General features: G+C 50.6%; 32 non-coding genes across 32 annotated transcripts; all 32 read left to right on the top strand.

Moving 5' to 3' along the window:
* Positions 1-380: 380 nt before the first annotated feature.
* LOC123175409 (5S ribosomal RNA) lies at positions 381-499 on the top strand. The gene has a single exon (XR_006487877.1). It is a non-coding gene; the product is annotated as a 5S ribosomal RNA (ribosomal RNA).
* A 302-nt stretch (positions 500-801) lies between these two features.
* LOC123175408 (5S ribosomal RNA) lies at positions 802-920 on the top strand. Its single transcript, XR_006487876.1, has one exon. It is a non-coding gene; the product is annotated as a 5S ribosomal RNA (ribosomal RNA).
* A 301-nt stretch (positions 921-1,221) lies between these two features.
* LOC123175400 (5S ribosomal RNA) lies at positions 1,222-1,340 on the top strand. The gene has a single exon (XR_006487869.1). It is a non-coding gene; the product is annotated as a 5S ribosomal RNA (ribosomal RNA).
* A 291-nt stretch (positions 1,341-1,631) lies between these two features.
* On the top strand, positions 1,632-1,750 carry LOC123175394 (5S ribosomal RNA). Its single transcript, XR_006487863.1, has one exon. It is a non-coding gene; the product is annotated as a 5S ribosomal RNA (ribosomal RNA).
* A 301-nt stretch (positions 1,751-2,051) lies between these two features.
* On the top strand, positions 2,052-2,170 carry LOC123175402 (5S ribosomal RNA). Its single transcript, XR_006487871.1, has one exon. It is a non-coding gene; the product is annotated as a 5S ribosomal RNA (ribosomal RNA).
* Positions 2,171-2,471: 301 nt separating this feature from the next.
* LOC123175420 (5S ribosomal RNA) lies at positions 2,472-2,590 on the top strand. The gene has a single exon (XR_006487888.1). It is a non-coding gene; the product is annotated as a 5S ribosomal RNA (ribosomal RNA).
* Positions 2,591-2,891: 301 nt separating this feature from the next.
* On the top strand, positions 2,892-3,010 carry LOC123175423 (5S ribosomal RNA). The gene has a single exon (XR_006487891.1). It is a non-coding gene; the product is annotated as a 5S ribosomal RNA (ribosomal RNA).
* A 301-nt stretch (positions 3,011-3,311) lies between these two features.
* Positions 3,312-3,430, top strand: LOC123175410 (5S ribosomal RNA). Its single transcript, XR_006487878.1, has one exon. It is a non-coding gene; the product is annotated as a 5S ribosomal RNA (ribosomal RNA).
* A 370-nt stretch (positions 3,431-3,800) lies between these two features.
* Positions 3,801-3,919, top strand: LOC123175415 (5S ribosomal RNA). Its single transcript, XR_006487884.1, has one exon. It is a non-coding gene; the product is annotated as a 5S ribosomal RNA (ribosomal RNA).
* A 301-nt stretch (positions 3,920-4,220) lies between these two features.
* On the top strand, positions 4,221-4,339 carry LOC123175393 (5S ribosomal RNA). The gene has a single exon (XR_006487862.1). It is a non-coding gene; the product is annotated as a 5S ribosomal RNA (ribosomal RNA).
* Positions 4,340-4,640: 301 nt separating this feature from the next.
* On the top strand, positions 4,641-4,759 carry LOC123175406 (5S ribosomal RNA). Its single transcript, XR_006487874.1, has one exon. It is a non-coding gene; the product is annotated as a 5S ribosomal RNA (ribosomal RNA).
* A 301-nt stretch (positions 4,760-5,060) lies between these two features.
* Positions 5,061-5,179, top strand: LOC123175414 (5S ribosomal RNA). The gene has a single exon (XR_006487883.1). It is a non-coding gene; the product is annotated as a 5S ribosomal RNA (ribosomal RNA).
* A 301-nt stretch (positions 5,180-5,480) lies between these two features.
* LOC123175392 (5S ribosomal RNA) lies at positions 5,481-5,599 on the top strand. The gene has a single exon (XR_006487861.1). It is a non-coding gene; the product is annotated as a 5S ribosomal RNA (ribosomal RNA).
* Positions 5,600-5,900: 301 nt separating this feature from the next.
* Positions 5,901-6,019, top strand: LOC123175418 (5S ribosomal RNA). The gene has a single exon (XR_006487886.1). It is a non-coding gene; the product is annotated as a 5S ribosomal RNA (ribosomal RNA).
* A 301-nt stretch (positions 6,020-6,320) lies between these two features.
* LOC123175399 (5S ribosomal RNA) lies at positions 6,321-6,439 on the top strand. The gene has a single exon (XR_006487868.1). It is a non-coding gene; the product is annotated as a 5S ribosomal RNA (ribosomal RNA).
* Positions 6,440-6,740: 301 nt separating this feature from the next.
* LOC123175412 (5S ribosomal RNA) lies at positions 6,741-6,859 on the top strand. The gene has a single exon (XR_006487881.1). It is a non-coding gene; the product is annotated as a 5S ribosomal RNA (ribosomal RNA).
* A 301-nt stretch (positions 6,860-7,160) lies between these two features.
* On the top strand, positions 7,161-7,279 carry LOC123175391 (5S ribosomal RNA). Its single transcript, XR_006487860.1, has one exon. It is a non-coding gene; the product is annotated as a 5S ribosomal RNA (ribosomal RNA).
* A 301-nt stretch (positions 7,280-7,580) lies between these two features.
* On the top strand, positions 7,581-7,699 carry LOC123175396 (5S ribosomal RNA). Its single transcript, XR_006487865.1, has one exon. It is a non-coding gene; the product is annotated as a 5S ribosomal RNA (ribosomal RNA).
* A 301-nt stretch (positions 7,700-8,000) lies between these two features.
* LOC123175388 (5S ribosomal RNA) lies at positions 8,001-8,119 on the top strand. Its single transcript, XR_006487858.1, has one exon. It is a non-coding gene; the product is annotated as a 5S ribosomal RNA (ribosomal RNA).
* A 301-nt stretch (positions 8,120-8,420) lies between these two features.
* LOC123175397 (5S ribosomal RNA) lies at positions 8,421-8,539 on the top strand. The gene has a single exon (XR_006487866.1). It is a non-coding gene; the product is annotated as a 5S ribosomal RNA (ribosomal RNA).
* A 301-nt stretch (positions 8,540-8,840) lies between these two features.
* Positions 8,841-8,959, top strand: LOC123175398 (5S ribosomal RNA). Its single transcript, XR_006487867.1, has one exon. It is a non-coding gene; the product is annotated as a 5S ribosomal RNA (ribosomal RNA).
* A 300-nt stretch (positions 8,960-9,259) lies between these two features.
* On the top strand, positions 9,260-9,378 carry LOC123175419 (5S ribosomal RNA). Its single transcript, XR_006487887.1, has one exon. It is a non-coding gene; the product is annotated as a 5S ribosomal RNA (ribosomal RNA).
* A 301-nt stretch (positions 9,379-9,679) lies between these two features.
* On the top strand, positions 9,680-9,798 carry LOC123175404 (5S ribosomal RNA). The gene has a single exon (XR_006487873.1). It is a non-coding gene; the product is annotated as a 5S ribosomal RNA (ribosomal RNA).
* A 301-nt stretch (positions 9,799-10,099) lies between these two features.
* LOC123175413 (5S ribosomal RNA) lies at positions 10,100-10,218 on the top strand. Its single transcript, XR_006487882.1, has one exon. It is a non-coding gene; the product is annotated as a 5S ribosomal RNA (ribosomal RNA).
* Positions 10,219-10,519: 301 nt separating this feature from the next.
* On the top strand, positions 10,520-10,638 carry LOC123175401 (5S ribosomal RNA). The gene has a single exon (XR_006487870.1). It is a non-coding gene; the product is annotated as a 5S ribosomal RNA (ribosomal RNA).
* Positions 10,639-10,939: 301 nt separating this feature from the next.
* LOC123175421 (5S ribosomal RNA) lies at positions 10,940-11,058 on the top strand. The gene has a single exon (XR_006487889.1). It is a non-coding gene; the product is annotated as a 5S ribosomal RNA (ribosomal RNA).
* Positions 11,059-11,359: 301 nt separating this feature from the next.
* On the top strand, positions 11,360-11,478 carry LOC123175403 (5S ribosomal RNA). The gene has a single exon (XR_006487872.1). It is a non-coding gene; the product is annotated as a 5S ribosomal RNA (ribosomal RNA).
* Positions 11,479-11,779: 301 nt separating this feature from the next.
* On the top strand, positions 11,780-11,898 carry LOC123175411 (5S ribosomal RNA). The gene has a single exon (XR_006487880.1). It is a non-coding gene; the product is annotated as a 5S ribosomal RNA (ribosomal RNA).
* Positions 11,899-12,199: 301 nt separating this feature from the next.
* LOC123175417 (5S ribosomal RNA) lies at positions 12,200-12,318 on the top strand. Its single transcript, XR_006487885.1, has one exon. It is a non-coding gene; the product is annotated as a 5S ribosomal RNA (ribosomal RNA).
* Positions 12,319-12,619: 301 nt separating this feature from the next.
* Positions 12,620-12,738, top strand: LOC123175395 (5S ribosomal RNA). Its single transcript, XR_006487864.1, has one exon. It is a non-coding gene; the product is annotated as a 5S ribosomal RNA (ribosomal RNA).
* Positions 12,739-13,039: 301 nt separating this feature from the next.
* LOC123175390 (5S ribosomal RNA) lies at positions 13,040-13,158 on the top strand. Its single transcript, XR_006487859.1, has one exon. It is a non-coding gene; the product is annotated as a 5S ribosomal RNA (ribosomal RNA).
* Positions 13,159-13,459: 301 nt separating this feature from the next.
* LOC123175422 (5S ribosomal RNA) lies at positions 13,460-13,578 on the top strand. The gene has a single exon (XR_006487890.1). It is a non-coding gene; the product is annotated as a 5S ribosomal RNA (ribosomal RNA).
* The last annotated feature ends 240 nt before the right edge of the window (positions 13,579-13,818 follow it).

Genomic DNA, 13,818 nt, shown 5'->3' with positions numbered 1-13,818 from the left:
GAACACCGAAGTTAAGCGTGCTTGGGCGAGAGTAGTACTGGGATGGGTGACCTCCTGGGAAGTCCTCGTGTTGCGTTCCCTTTTTAATTTTTTTGCACCGTGTGCAAAACAAAACGCACGAGCGCGACGTATGTTTAGCACGTTTTATTATTTTGCACGTTTACGGTAAGTTTTAGCTCGCTGCTCATTATTCACGCGTCTAGCGGCGGCAAGCGTGTTCTGAAAGGGGTCGAAACCATGGTAAATAGGCACTGGTGCAGTTGAACCGTGGTAAAACTCGTCTCCGTAGTTGAGCGGGAGCGGCCAAAGGAATGTGCAATCGTGTGTGTAGTGGAGCTGGGAGGGGCAAGCATAAGGGACGAAGACGGGGGTAACATGTCGGATGTGATCATACCAGCACTAAAGCACCGGATCCCATCAGAACTCCGAAGTTAAGCATGCTTGGGCGAGAGTAGTACTAGGATGGGTGACCTCCTGGGAAGTCCTCGTGTTGCATTCCCTTTTTAATTTTTTTGCACCGCGTGCAAAACAAAACGCACGAGCGCGACGTATGTTTAGCACGTTTTATTATTTTGCACGTTTACGGTAAGTTTTAGCTCGCTGCTCATTATTCACGCGTCTAGCGGCGGCAAGCGTGTTCTGAAAGGGGTCGAAACCATGGTAAATAGGCACTGGTGCAGTTGAACCGTGGTAAAACTCGTCTCCGTAGTTGAGCGGGAGCGGCCAAAGGAATGTGCAATCGTGTGTGTAGTGGAGCTGGGAGGGGCAAGCATAAGGGACGAAGACGGGGGGTAACATGTCGGATGCGATCATACCAGCACTAAAGCACCGGATCCCATCAAAACTCCGAAGTTAAGCGTGCTTGGGCGAGAGTAGTACTAGGATGGGTGACCTCCTGGGAAGTCCTCGTGTTGCATTCCCTTTTTAATTTTTTTGCACCGCGTGCAAAACAAAACGCACGAGCGCGACGTATGTTTAGTACGTTTTATTATTTTGCACGTTTACGGTAAGTTTTAGCTCGCTGCTCATTATTCACGCGTCTAGCGGCGGCAAGCGTGTTCTGAAAGGGGTCGAAACCATGGTAAATAGGCACTGGTGCAGTTGAACCGTGGTAAAACTCGTCTCCGTAGTTGAGCGGGAGCGGCCAAAGGAATGTGCAATCGTGTGTGTAGTGGAGCTGGGAGGGGCAAGCATAAGGGACGAAGACGGGGGTAACATGTCGGATGCGATCATACCAGCACTAAAGCACCGGATCCCATCAGAACTCCGAAGTTAAGCGTGCTTGGGCGAGAGTAGTACTAGGATGGGTGACCTCCTGGGAAGTCCTCGTGTTGCATTCCCTTTTTAATTTTTTTGCACCGCGTGCAAAACAAAACGCACGAGCGCGACGTATGTTTAGCACGTTTTATTATTTTGCACGTTTACGGTAAGTTTTAGCTCGCTGCTCATTATTCACGCGTCTAGCGTGTTCTGAAAGGGGTCGAAACCATGGTAAATAGGCACTGGTGCAGTTGAACCGTGGTAAAACTCGTCTCCGTAGTTGAGCGGGAGCGGCCAAAGGAATGTGCAATCGTGTGTGTAGTGGAGCTGGGAGGGGCAAGCATAAGGGACGAAGACGGGGGTAACATGTCGGATGCGATCATACCAGCACTAAAGCACCGGATCCCATCAGAACTCCGAAGTTAAGCGTGCTTGGGCGAGAGTAGTACTGGGATGGGTGACCTCCTGGGAAGTCCTCGTGTTGCGTTCCCTTTTTAATTTTTTTGCACCGCGTGCAAAGCAAAACGCACGAGCGCGACGTATGTTTAGCACGTTTTATTATTTTGCACGTTTACGGTAAGTTTTAGCTCGCTGCTCATTATTCACGCGTCTAGCGGCGGCAAGCGTGTTCTGAAAGGGGTCGAAACCATGGTAAATAGGCACTGGTGCAGTTGAACCGTGGTAAAACTCGTCTCCGTAGTTGAGCGGGAGCGGCCAAAGGAATGTGCAATCGTGTGTGTAGTGGAGCTGGGAGGGGCAAGCATAAGGGACGAAGACGGGGGTAACATGTCGGATGCGATCATACCAGCACTAAAGCACCGGATCCCATCAGAACTCCGAAGTTAAGCGTGCTTGGGCGAGAGTAGTACTGGGATGGGTGACCTCCTAGGAAGTCCTCGTGTTGCGTTCCCTTTTTAATTTTTTTGCACCGCGTGCAAAACAAAACGCACGAGCGCGACGTATGTTTAGCACGTTTTATTATTTTGCACGTTTACGGTAAGTTTTAGCTCGCTGCTCATTATTCACGCGTCTAGCGGCGGCAAGCGTGTTCTGAAAGGGGTCGAAACCATGGTAAATAGGCACTGGTGCAGTTGAACCGTGGTAAAACTCGTCTCCGTAGTTGAGCGGGAGCGGCCAAAGGAATGTGCAATCGTGTGTGTAGTGGAGCTGGGAGGGGCAAGCATAAGGGACGAAGACGGGGGTAACATGTCGGATGCAATCATACCAGCACTAAAGCACCGGATCCCATCAGAACTCCGAAGTTAAGCGTGTTTGGGCGAGAGTAGTACTGGGATGGGTGACCTCCTGGGAAGTCCTCATGTTGCATTCCCTTTTTAATTTTTTTGCACCGCGTGGAAAACAAAACGCACGAGCGCGACGTATGTTTAGCACGTTTTATTATTTTGCACGTTTACGGTAAGTTTTAGCTCGCTGCTCATTATTCACGCGTCTAGCGGCGGCAAGCGTGTTCTGAAAGGGGTCGAAACCATGGTAAATAGGCACTGGTGCAGTTGAACCGTGGTAAAACTCGTCTCCGTAGTTGAGCGGGAGCGGCCAAAGGAATGTGCAATCGTGTGTGTAGTGGAGCTGGGAGGGGCAAGCATAAGGGACGAAGACGGGGGTAACATGTCGGATGCGATCATACCAGCACTAAAGCACCGGATCCCATCAGAACTCCGAAGTTAAGCGTGCTTGGGCGAGAGTAGTACTGGGATGGGTGACCTCCTGGGAAGTCCTCGTGTTGCATTCCCTTTTTAATTTTTTTGCACCGCGTGCAAAACAAAACGCACGAGCGCGACGTATGTTTAGCACGTTTTATTATTTTGCACGTTCACGGTAAGTTTTAGCTCGCTGCTCATTATTCACGCGTCTAGCGGCGGCAAGCGTGTTCTGAAAGGGGTCGAAACCATGGTAAATAGGCACTGGTGCAGTTGAACCGTGGTAAAACTCGTCTCCGTAGTTGAGCAGGAGCGGCCAAAGGAATGTGCAATCGTGTGTGTAGTGGAGCTGGGAGGGGCAAGCATAAGGGACGAAGACGGGGGTAACATGTCGGATGCGATCATACCAGCACTAAAGCACCAGATCCCATCAGAACTCCGAAGTTAAGCGTGCTTGGGCGAGAGTAGTACTGGGATGGGTGACCTCCTGGGAAGTCCTCGTGTTGCGTTCCCTTTTTAATTTTTTTGCACCGCGTGCAAAACAAAACGCACGAGCGCGACGTATGTTTAGCACGTTTTATTATTTTGCACGTTTACGGTAAGTTTTAGCAGCAAACGCACGAGCGCGACGTATGTTTAGCACGTTTTATTATTTTGCACGTTTACGGTAAGTTTTAGCTCGCTGCTCATTATTCACGCGTCTAGCGGCGGCAAGCGTGTTCTGAAAGGGGTCGAAACCATGGTAAATAGGCACTGGTGCAGTTGAACCGTGGTAAAACTCGTCTGCGTAGTTGAGCGGGAGCGGCCAAAGGAAAGCGCAATCGTGTGTGTAGTGGAGCTGGGAGGGGCAAGCATAAGGGACAAAGACGGGGGTAACATGTCGGATGCGATCATACCAGCACTAAAGCACCGGATCCCATCAGAACTCCGATGTTAAGCGTGCTTGGGCGAGAGTAGTACTGGGATGGGTGACCTCCTGGGAAGTCCTCGTGTTGCGTTCCCTTTTTAATTTTTTTGCACCGCGTGCAAAACAAAACGCACGAGCGCGACGTATGTCTAGCACGTTTTATTATTTTGCACGTTTACGGTAAGTTTTAGCTCGCTGCTCATTATTCACGCGTCTAGCGGCGGCAAGCGTGTTCTGAAAGGGGTCGAAACCATGGTAAATAGGCACTGGTGCAGTTGAACCGTGGTAAAACTCGTCTCCGTAGTTGAGCGGGAGCGGCCAAAGGAATGTGCAATCGTGTGTGTAGTGGAGCTGGGAGGGGCAAGCATAAGGGACGAAGACGGGGGTAACATGTCGGATGCGATCATACCAGCACTAAAGCACCGGATCCCATCAGAACTCCGAAGTTAAGCGTGCTTGGGCGAGAGTAGTACTGGGATGGGTGACCTCCTGGGAAGTCCTCGTGTTGCGTTCCCTTTTTAATTTTTTTGCACCGCGTGCAAAGCAAAACGCACGAGCGCGACGTATGTTTAGCACGTTTTATTATTTTGCACGTTTACGGTAAGTTTTAGCTCGCTGCTCATTATTCACGCGTCTAGCGGCGGCAAGCGTGTTCTGAAAGGGGTCGAAACCATGGTAAATAGGCACTGGTGCAGTTGAACCGTGGTAAAACTCGTCTCCGTAGTTGAGCGGGAGCGGCCAAAGGAATGTGCAATCGTGTGTGTAGTGGAGCTGGGAGGGGCAAGCATAAGGGACGAAGACGGGGGTAACATGTCGGATGCGATCATACCAGCACTAAAGCACCGGATCCCATCAGAACTCTGAAGTTAAGCGTGCTTGGGCGAGAGTAGTACTGGGATGGGTGACCTCCTGGGAAGTCCTCGTGTTGCGTTCCCTTTTTAATTTTTTTGCACCGCGTGCAAAACAAAACGCACGAGCGCGACGTATGTTTAGCACGTTTTATTATTTTGCACGTTTACGGTAAGTTTTAGCTCGCTGCTCATTATTCACGCGTCTAGCGGCGGCAAGCGTGTTCTGAAAGGGGTCGAAACCATGGTAAATAGGCACTGGTGCAGTTGAACCGTGGTAAAACTCGTCTCCGTAGTTGAGCGGGAGCGGCCAAAGGAAAGTGCAATCGTGTGTGTAGTGGAGCTGGAAGGGGCAAGCATAAGGGACAAAGACGGGGGTAACATGTCGGATGCGATCATACCAGCACTAAAGCACCGGATCCCATCAGAACTCCGATGTTAAGCGTGCTTGGGCGAGAGTAGTACTGGGATGGGTGACCTCCTGGGAAGTCCTCGTGTTGCGTTCCCTTTTTAATTTTTTTGCACCGCGTGCAAAACAAAACGCACGAGCGCGACGTATGTTTAGCACGTTTTATTATTTTGCACGTTTACGGTAAGTTTTAGCTCGCTGCTCATTATTCACGCGTCTAGCGGCGGCAAGCGTGTTCTGAAAGGGGTCGAAACCATGGTAAATAGGCACTGGTGCAGTTGAACCGTGGTAAAACTCGTCTCCGTAGTTGAGCGGGAGCGGCCAAAGGAATGTGCAATCGTGTGTGTAGTGGAGCTGGGAGGGGCAAGCATAAGGGACGAAGACGGGGGTAACATGTCGGATGTGATCATACCAGCACTAAAGCACCGGATCCCATCAGAACTCCGAAGTTAAGCGTGCTTGGGCGAGAGTAGTACTGGGATGGGTGACCTCCTGGGAAGTCCTCGTGTTGCATTCCCTTTTTAATTTTTTTGCACCGCGTGCAAAACAAAACGCACGAGCGCGACGTATGTTTAGCACGTTTTATTATTTTGCACGTTTACGGTAAGTTTTAGCTCGCTGCTCATTATTCACGCGTCTAGCGGCGGCAAGCGTGTTCTGAAAGGGGTCGAAACCATGGTAAATAGGCACTGGTGCAGTTGAACCGTGGTAAAACTCGTCTCCGTAGTCGAGCGGGAGCGGCCAAAGGAATGTTCAATCGTGTGTGTAGTGGAGCTGGGAGGGGCAAGCATAAGGGACGAAGACGGGGGTAACATGTCGAATGCGATCATACCAGCACTAAAGCACCGGATCCCATAAGAAATCCGAAGTTAAGCGTGCTTGGGCGAGAGTAGTACTGGGATGGGTGACCTCCTGGGAAGTCCTCGTGTTGCGTTCCCTTTTTAATTTTTTTGCACCGCGTGCAAAACAAAACGCACGAGCGCGACGTATGTTTAGCACGTTTTATTATTTTGCACGTTTACGGTAAGTTTTAGCTCGCTGCTCATTATTCAAGCGTCTAGCGGCGGCAAGCGTGTTCTGAAAGGGGTCGAAACCATGGTAAATAGGCACTGGTGCAGTTGAACCGTGGTAAAACTCGTCTCCGTAGTTGAGCGGGAGCGGCCAAAGGAATGTGCAATCGTGTGTGTAGTGGAGCTGGGAGGGGCAAGCATAAGGGACGAAGACGGGGGTAACATGTCGGATGCGATCATACCAGCACTAAAGCACCGGATCCCATTAGAACTCCGAAGTTAAGCGTGCTTGGGCGAGAGTAGTACTGGGATGGGTGACCTCCTGGGAAGTCCTCGTGTTGCGTTCCCTTTTTAATTTTTTTGCACCGCGTGCAAAACAAAACGCACGAGCGCGACGTATGTTTAGCACGTTTTATTATTTTGCACGTTTACGGTAAGTTTTAGCTCGCTGCTCATTATTCACGCGTCTAGCGGCGGCAAGCGTGTTCTGAAAGGGGTCGAAACCATGGTAAATAGGCACTGGTGCAGTTGAACCGTGGTAAAACTCGTCTCCGTAGTTTAGCGGGAGCGGCCAAAGGAATGTGCAATCGTGTGTGTAGTGGAGCTGGGAGGGGCAAGCATAAGGGACGAAGACGGGGGTAACATGTCGGATGCGATCATACCAGCACTAAAGCACCGGATCCCATCAGAACTCCGAAGTTAAGCGTGCTTGGGCGAGAGTAGTACTGGGATGGGTGACCTCCTGGGAAGTCCTCGTGTTGCATTCCCTTTTTAATTTTTTTGCACCGCGTGCAAAACAAAACGCACGAGCGCGACGTATGTTTAGCACGTTTTATTATTTTGCACGTTTACGGTAAGTTTTAGCTCGCTGCTCATTATTCACGCGTCTAGCGGCGGCAAGCGTGTTCTGAAAGGGGTCGAAACCATGGTAAATAGGCACTGGTGCAGTTGAACCGTGGTAAAACTCGTCTCCGTAGTTGAGCGGGAGCGGCCAAAGGAATGTGCAATCGTGTGTGTAGTGGAGCTGGGAGGGGCAAGCATAAGGGACGAAGACGGGGGCAACATGTCGGATGTGATCATACCAGCACTAAAGCACCGGATCCCATCAGAACTCCGAAGTTAAGCGTGCTTGGGCGAGAGTAGTACTAGGATGGGTGACCTCCTGGGAAGTCCTCGTGTTGCATTCCCTTTTTAATTTTTTTGCACCGCGTGCAAAACAAAACGCACGAGCGCGACGTATGTTTAGCACGTTTTATTATTTTGCACGTTTACGGTAAGTTTTAGCTCGCTGCTCATTATTCACGCGTCTAGCGGCGGCAAGCGTGTTCTGAAAGGGGTCGAAACCATGGTAAATAGGCACTGGTGCAGTTGAACCGTGGTAAAACTCGTCTCCGTAGTTGAGCGGGAGCGGCCAAAGGAATGTGCAATCGTGTGTGTAGTGGAGCTGGGAGGGGCAAGCATAAGGGACGAAGACGGGGGTAACATGTCGGATGCGATCATACCAGCACTAAAGCACCGGATCACATCAGAACTCCGAAGTTAAGCGTGCTTGGGCGAGAGTAGTACTAGGATGGGTGACCTCCTGGGAAGTCCTCGTGTTGCATTCCCTTTTTAATTTTTTTGCACCGCGTGCAAAACAAAACGCACGAGCGCGACGTATGTTTAGCATGTTTTATTATTTTGCATGTTTACGGTAAGTTTTAGCTCGCTGCTCATTATTCACGCGTCTAGCGGCGGCAAGCGTGTTCTGAAAGGGGTCGAAACCATGGTAAATAGGCACTGGTGCAGTTGAACCGTGGTAAAACTCGTCTCCGTAGTTGAGCGGGAGCGGCCAAAGGAATGTGCAATCGTGTGTGTAGTGGAGCTGGGAGGGGCAAGCATAAGGGACGAAGACGGGGGTAACATGTCGGATGCGATCATACCAGCACTAAAGCACCGGATCCCATCAGAACTCCGAAGTTAAGCGTGCTTGGGCGAGAGTAGTACTAGGATGGGTGACCTCCTGGGAAGTCCTCGTGTTGCATTCCCTTTTTAATTTTTTTGCACCGCGTGCAAAACAAGACGCACGAGCGCGACGTATGTTTAGCACGTTTTATTATTTTGCACGTTTACGGTAAGTTTTAGCTCGCTGCTCATTATTCACGCGTCTAGCGGCGGCAAGCGTGTTCTGAAAGGGGTCGAAACCATGGTAAATAGGCACTGGTGCAGTTGAACCGTGGTAAAACTCGTCTCCGTAGTTGAGCGGGAGCGGCCAAAGGAATGTGCAATCGTGTGTGTAGTGGAGCTGGGAGGGGCAAGCATAAGGGACGAAGACGGGGGTAACATGTTGGATGCGATCATACCAGCACTAAAGCACCGGATCCCATCAGAACTCCAAAGTTAAGCGTGCTTGGGCGAGAGTAGTACTAGGATGGGTGACCTCCTGGGAAGTCCTCGTGTTGCATTCCCTTTTTAATTTTTTTGCACCGCGTGCAAAACAAGACGCACGAGCGCGACGTATGTTTAGCACGTTTTATTATTTTGCACGTTTACGGTAAGTTTTAGCTCGCTGCTCATTATTCACGCGTCTAGCGGCGGCAAGCGTGTTCTGAAAGGGGTCGAAACCATGGTAAATAGGCACTGGTGCAGTTGAACCGTGGTAAAACTCGTCTCCGTAGTTGAGCGGGAGCGGCCAAAGGAATGTGCAATCGTGTGTGTAGTGGAGCTGGGAGGGGCAAGCATAAGGGACGAAGACGGGGGTAACATGTCGGATGCGATCATACCAGCACTAAAGCACCGGATCCCATCAGAACTCTGAAGTTAAGCGTGCTTGGGCGAGAGTAGTACTGGGATGGGTGACCTCCTGGGAAGTCCTCGTGTTGCATTCCCTTTTTAATTTTTTTGCACCGCGTGCAAAACAAAACGCACGAGCGCGACGTATGTTTAGCACGTTTTATTATTTTGCACGTTTACGGTAAGTTTTAGCTCGCTGCTCATTATTCACGCGTCTAGCGGCGGCAAGCGTGTTCTGAAAGGGGTCGAAACCATGGTAAATAGGCACTGGTGCAGTTGAACCGTGGTAAACTCGTCTCCGTAGTTGAGCGGGAGCGGCCAAAGGAATGTGCAATCGTGTGTGTAGTGGAGCTGGGAGGGGCAAGCATAAGGGACGAAGACGGGGGTAACATGTTGGATGCGATCATACCAGCACTAAAGCACCGGATCCCATCAGAACACCGAAGTTAAGCGTGCTTGGGCGAGAGTAGTACTGGGATGGGTGACCTCCTGGGAAGTCCTCGTGTTGCGTTCCCTTTTTAATTTTTTTGCACCGTGTGCAAAACAAAACGCACGAGCGCGACGTATGTTTAGCACGTTTTATTATTTTGCACGTTTACGGTAAGTTTTAGCTCGCTGCTCATTATTCACGCGTCTAGCGGCGGCAAGCGTGTTCTGAAAGGGGTCGAAACCATGGTAAATAGGCACTGGTGCAGTTGAACCGTGGTAAAACTCGTCTCCGTAGTTGAGCAGGAGCGGCCAAAGGAATGTGCAATCGTGTGTGTAGTGGAGCTGGGAGGGGCAAGCATAAGGGACGAAGACGGGGGTAACATGTCGGATGCGATCATACCAGCACTAAAGCACCGGATCCCATCAGAACTCTGAAGTTAAGCGTGCTTGGGCGAGAGTAGTACTGGGATGGGTGACCTCCTGGGAAGTCCTCGTGTTGCGTTCCCTTTTTAATTTTTTTGCACCGCGTGCAAAACAAAACGCACGAGCGCGACGTATGTTTAGCACGTTTTATTATTTTGCACGTTTACGGTAAGTTTTAGCTCGCTGCTCATTATTCACGCGTCTAGCGGCGGCAAGCGTGTTCTGAAAGGGGTCGAAACCATGGTAAATAGGCACTGGTGCAGTTGAACCGTGGTAAAACTCGTCTCCGTAGTTGAGCGGGAGCGGCCAAAGGAAAGTGCAATCGTGTGTGTAGTGGAGCTGGAAGGGGCAAGCATAAGGGACAAAGACGGGGGTAACATGTCGGATGCGATCATACCAGCACTAAAGCACCGGATCCCATCAGAACTCCGATGTTAAGCGTGCTTGGGCGAGAGTAGTACTGGGATGGGTGACCTCCTGGGAAGTCCTCGTGTTGCGTTCCCTTTTTAATTTTTTTGCACCGCGTGCAAAACAAAACGCACGAGCGCGACGTATGTTTAGCACGTTTTATTATTTTGCACGTTTACGGTAAGTTTTAGCTCGCTGCTCATTATTCACGCGTCTAGCGGCGGCAAGCGTGTTCTGAAAGGGGTCGAAACCATGGTAAATAGGCACTGGTGCAGTTGAACCGTGGTAAAACTCGTCTCCGTAGTTGAGCGGGAGCGGCCAAAGGAATGTGCAATCGTGTGTGTAGTGGAGCTGGGAGGGGCAAGCATAAGGGACGAAGACGGGGGTAACATGTCGGATGCGATCATACCAGCACTAAAGCACCGGATCCCATCAGAACTCCGAAGTTAAGCATGCTTGGGCGAGAGTAGTACTGGGATGGGTGACCTCCTGGGAAGTCCTCGTGTTGCATTCCCTTTTTAATTTTTTTGCACCGCGTGCAAAACAAAACGCACGAGCGCGACGTATGTTTAGCACGTTTTATTATTTTGCACGTTTACGGTAAGTTTTAGCTCGCTGCTCATTATTCACGCGTCTAGCGGCGGCAAGCGTGTTCTGAAAGGGGTCGAAACCATGGTAAATAGGCACTGGTGCAGTTGAACCGTGGTAAAACTCGTCTCCGTAGTTGAGCGGGAGCGGCCAAAGGAATGTGCAATCGTGTGTGTAGTGGAGCTGGGAGGGGCAAGCATAAGGGACGAAGACGGGGGTAACATGTCGGATGTGATCATACCAGCACTAAAGCACCGGATCCCATCAGAACTCCGAAGTTGAGCGTGCTTGGGCGAGAGTAGTACTAGGATGGGTGACCTCCTGGGAAGTCCTCGTGTTGCATACCCTTTTTAATTTTTTTGCACCGCGTGCAAAACAAAACGCACGAGCGCGACGTATGTTTAGCACGTTTTATTATTTTGCACGTTTACGGTAAGTTTTAGCTCGCTGCTCATTATTCACGCGTCTAGCGGCGGCAAGCGTGTTCTGAAAGGGGTCGAAACCATGGTAAATAGGCACTGGTGCAGTTGAACCGTGGTAAAACTCGTCTCCGTAGTTGAGCGGGAGCGGCCAAAGGAATGTGCAATCGTGTGTGTAGTGGAGCTGGGAGGGGCAAGCATAAGGGACGAAGACGGGGGTAACATGTCGGATGCGATCATACCAGCACTAAAGCACCGGATCCCATCAGAACTCTGAAGTTAAGCGTGCTTGGGCGAGAGTAGTACTGGGATGGGTGACCTCCTGGGAAGTCCTCGTGTTGCGTTCCCTTTTTAATTTTTTTGCACCGCGTGCAAAACAAAACGCACGAGCGCGACGTATGTTTAGCACGTTTTATTATTTTGCACGTTTACGGTAAGTTTTAGCTCGCTGCTCATTATTCACGCGTCTAGCGGCGGCAAGCGTGTTCTGAAAGGGGTCGAAACCATGGTAAATAGGCACTGGTGCAGTTGAACCGTGGTAAAACTCGTCTCCGTAGTTGAGCGGGAGCGGCCAAAGGAAAGTGCAATCGTGTGTGTAGTGGAGCTGGAAGGGGCAAGCATAAGGGACAAAGACGGGGGTAACATGTCGGATGCGATCATACCAGCACTAAAGCACCGGATCCCATCAGAACTCCGATGTTAAGCGTGCTTGGGCGAGAGTAGTACTGGGATGGGTGACCTCCTGGGAAGTCCTCGTGTTGCGTTCCCTTTTTAATTTTTTTGCACCGCGTGCAAAACAAAACGCACGAGCGCGACGTATGTTTAGCACGTTTTATTATTTTGCACGTTTACGGTAAGTTTTAGCTCGCTGCTCATTATTCACGCGTCTAGCGGCGGCAAGCGTGTTCTGAAAGGGGTCGAAACCATGGTAAATAGGCACTGGTGCAGTTGAACCGTGGTAAAACTCGTCTCCGTAGTTGAGCGGGAGCGGCCAAAGGAATGTGCAATCGTGTGTGTAGTGGAGCTGGGAGGGGCAAGCATAAGGGACGAAGACGGGGGTAACATGTCGGATGCGATCATACCAGCACTAAAGCACCGGATCCCATCAGAACTACGAAGTTAAGCGTGCTTGGGCGAGAGTAGTACTAGGATGGGTGACCTCCTGGGAAGTCCTCGTGTTGCATTCCCTTTTTAATTTTTTTGCACCGCGTGCAAAACAAAACGCACGAGCGCGACGTATGTTTAGCACGTTTTATTATTTTGCACGTTTACGGTAAGTTTTAGCTCGCTGCTCATTATTCACGCGTCTAGCGGCGGCAAGCGTGTTCTGAAAGGGGTCGAAACCATGGTAAATAGGCACTGGTGCAGTTGAACCGTGGTAAAACTCGTCTCCGTAGTTGAGCGGGAGCGGCCAAAGGAATGTGCAATCGTGTGTGTAGTGGAGCTGGGAGGGGCAAGCATAAGGGACGAAGACGGGGGTAACATGTCGGATGCGATCATACCAGCACTAAAGCACCGGATCACATCAGAACTCCGAAGTTAAGCGTGCTTGGGCGAGAGTAGTACTAGGATGGGTGACCTCCTGGGAAGTCCTCGTGTTGCATTCCCTTTTTAATTTTTTTGCACCGCGTGCAAAACAAAACGCACGAGCGCGACGTATGTTTAGCATGTTTTATTATTTTGCATGTTTACGGTAAGTTTTAGCTCGCTGCTCATTATTCACGCGTCTAGCGGCGGCAAGCGTGTTCTGAAAGGGGTCGAAACCATGGTAAATAGGCACTGGTGCAGTTGAACCGTGGTAAAACTCATCTCCGTAGTTGAGCGGGAGCGGCCAAAGGAATGTGCAATCGTGTGTGTAGTGGAGCTGGGAGGGGCAAGCATAAGGGACGAAGACGGGGGTAACATGTCGTATGCGATCATACCAGCACTAAAGCACCGGATCCCATCAGAACTCCGAAGTTAAGCGTGCTTGGGCGAGAGTAGTACTGGGATGGGTGACCTCCTGGGAAGTCCTCGTGTTGCATTCCCTTTTTAATTTTTTTGCACCGCGTGCAAAACAAAACGCACGAGCGCGACGTATGTTTAGCACGTTTTATTATTTTGCACGTTTACGGTAAGTTTTAGCTCGCTGCTCATTATTCACGCGTCTAGCGGCGGCAAGCGTGTTCTGAAAGGGGTCGAAACCATGGTAAATAGGCACTGGTGCAGTTGAACCGTGGTAAAACTCGTCTCCGTAGTTGAGCGGGAGCGGCCAAAGGAAAGTGCAATCGTGTGTGTAGTGGAGCTGGGAGGGGCAAGCATAAGGGACAAAGACGGGGGTAACATGTCGGATGTGATCATACCAGCACTAAAGCACCGGATCCCATCAGAACTCTGATGTTAAGCGTGCTTGGGCGAGAGTAGTACTGGGATGGGTGACCTCCTGGGAAGTCCTCGTGTTGCGTTCCCTTTTTAATTTTTTTGCACCGCGTGCAAAACAAAACGCACGAGCGCGACGTATGTTTAGCACGTTTTATTATTTTGCACGTTTACGGTAAGTTTTAGCTCGCTGCTCATTATTCACGCGTCTAGCGGCGGCAAGCGTGTTCTGAAAGGGGTCGAAACCATGGTAAATAGGCACTGGTGCAGTTGAACCGTGGTAAAACTCGTCTCCGTAGTTGAGCGGGAGCGGCCAAAGGAATGTGCAA

This window comes from Triticum aestivum, unplaced genomic scaffold, assembly GCF_018294505.1.
Source record: "Triticum aestivum cultivar Chinese Spring unplaced genomic scaffold, IWGSC CS RefSeq v2.1 scaffold118405, whole genome shotgun sequence".
Lineage (NCBI taxonomy): Eukaryota > Viridiplantae > Streptophyta > Magnoliopsida > Poales > Poaceae > Triticum > Triticum aestivum.
The sequence above is the reverse complement of the archived record's forward strand: the minus strand, read 5'-3'. Positions and strand labels throughout refer to the sequence as shown.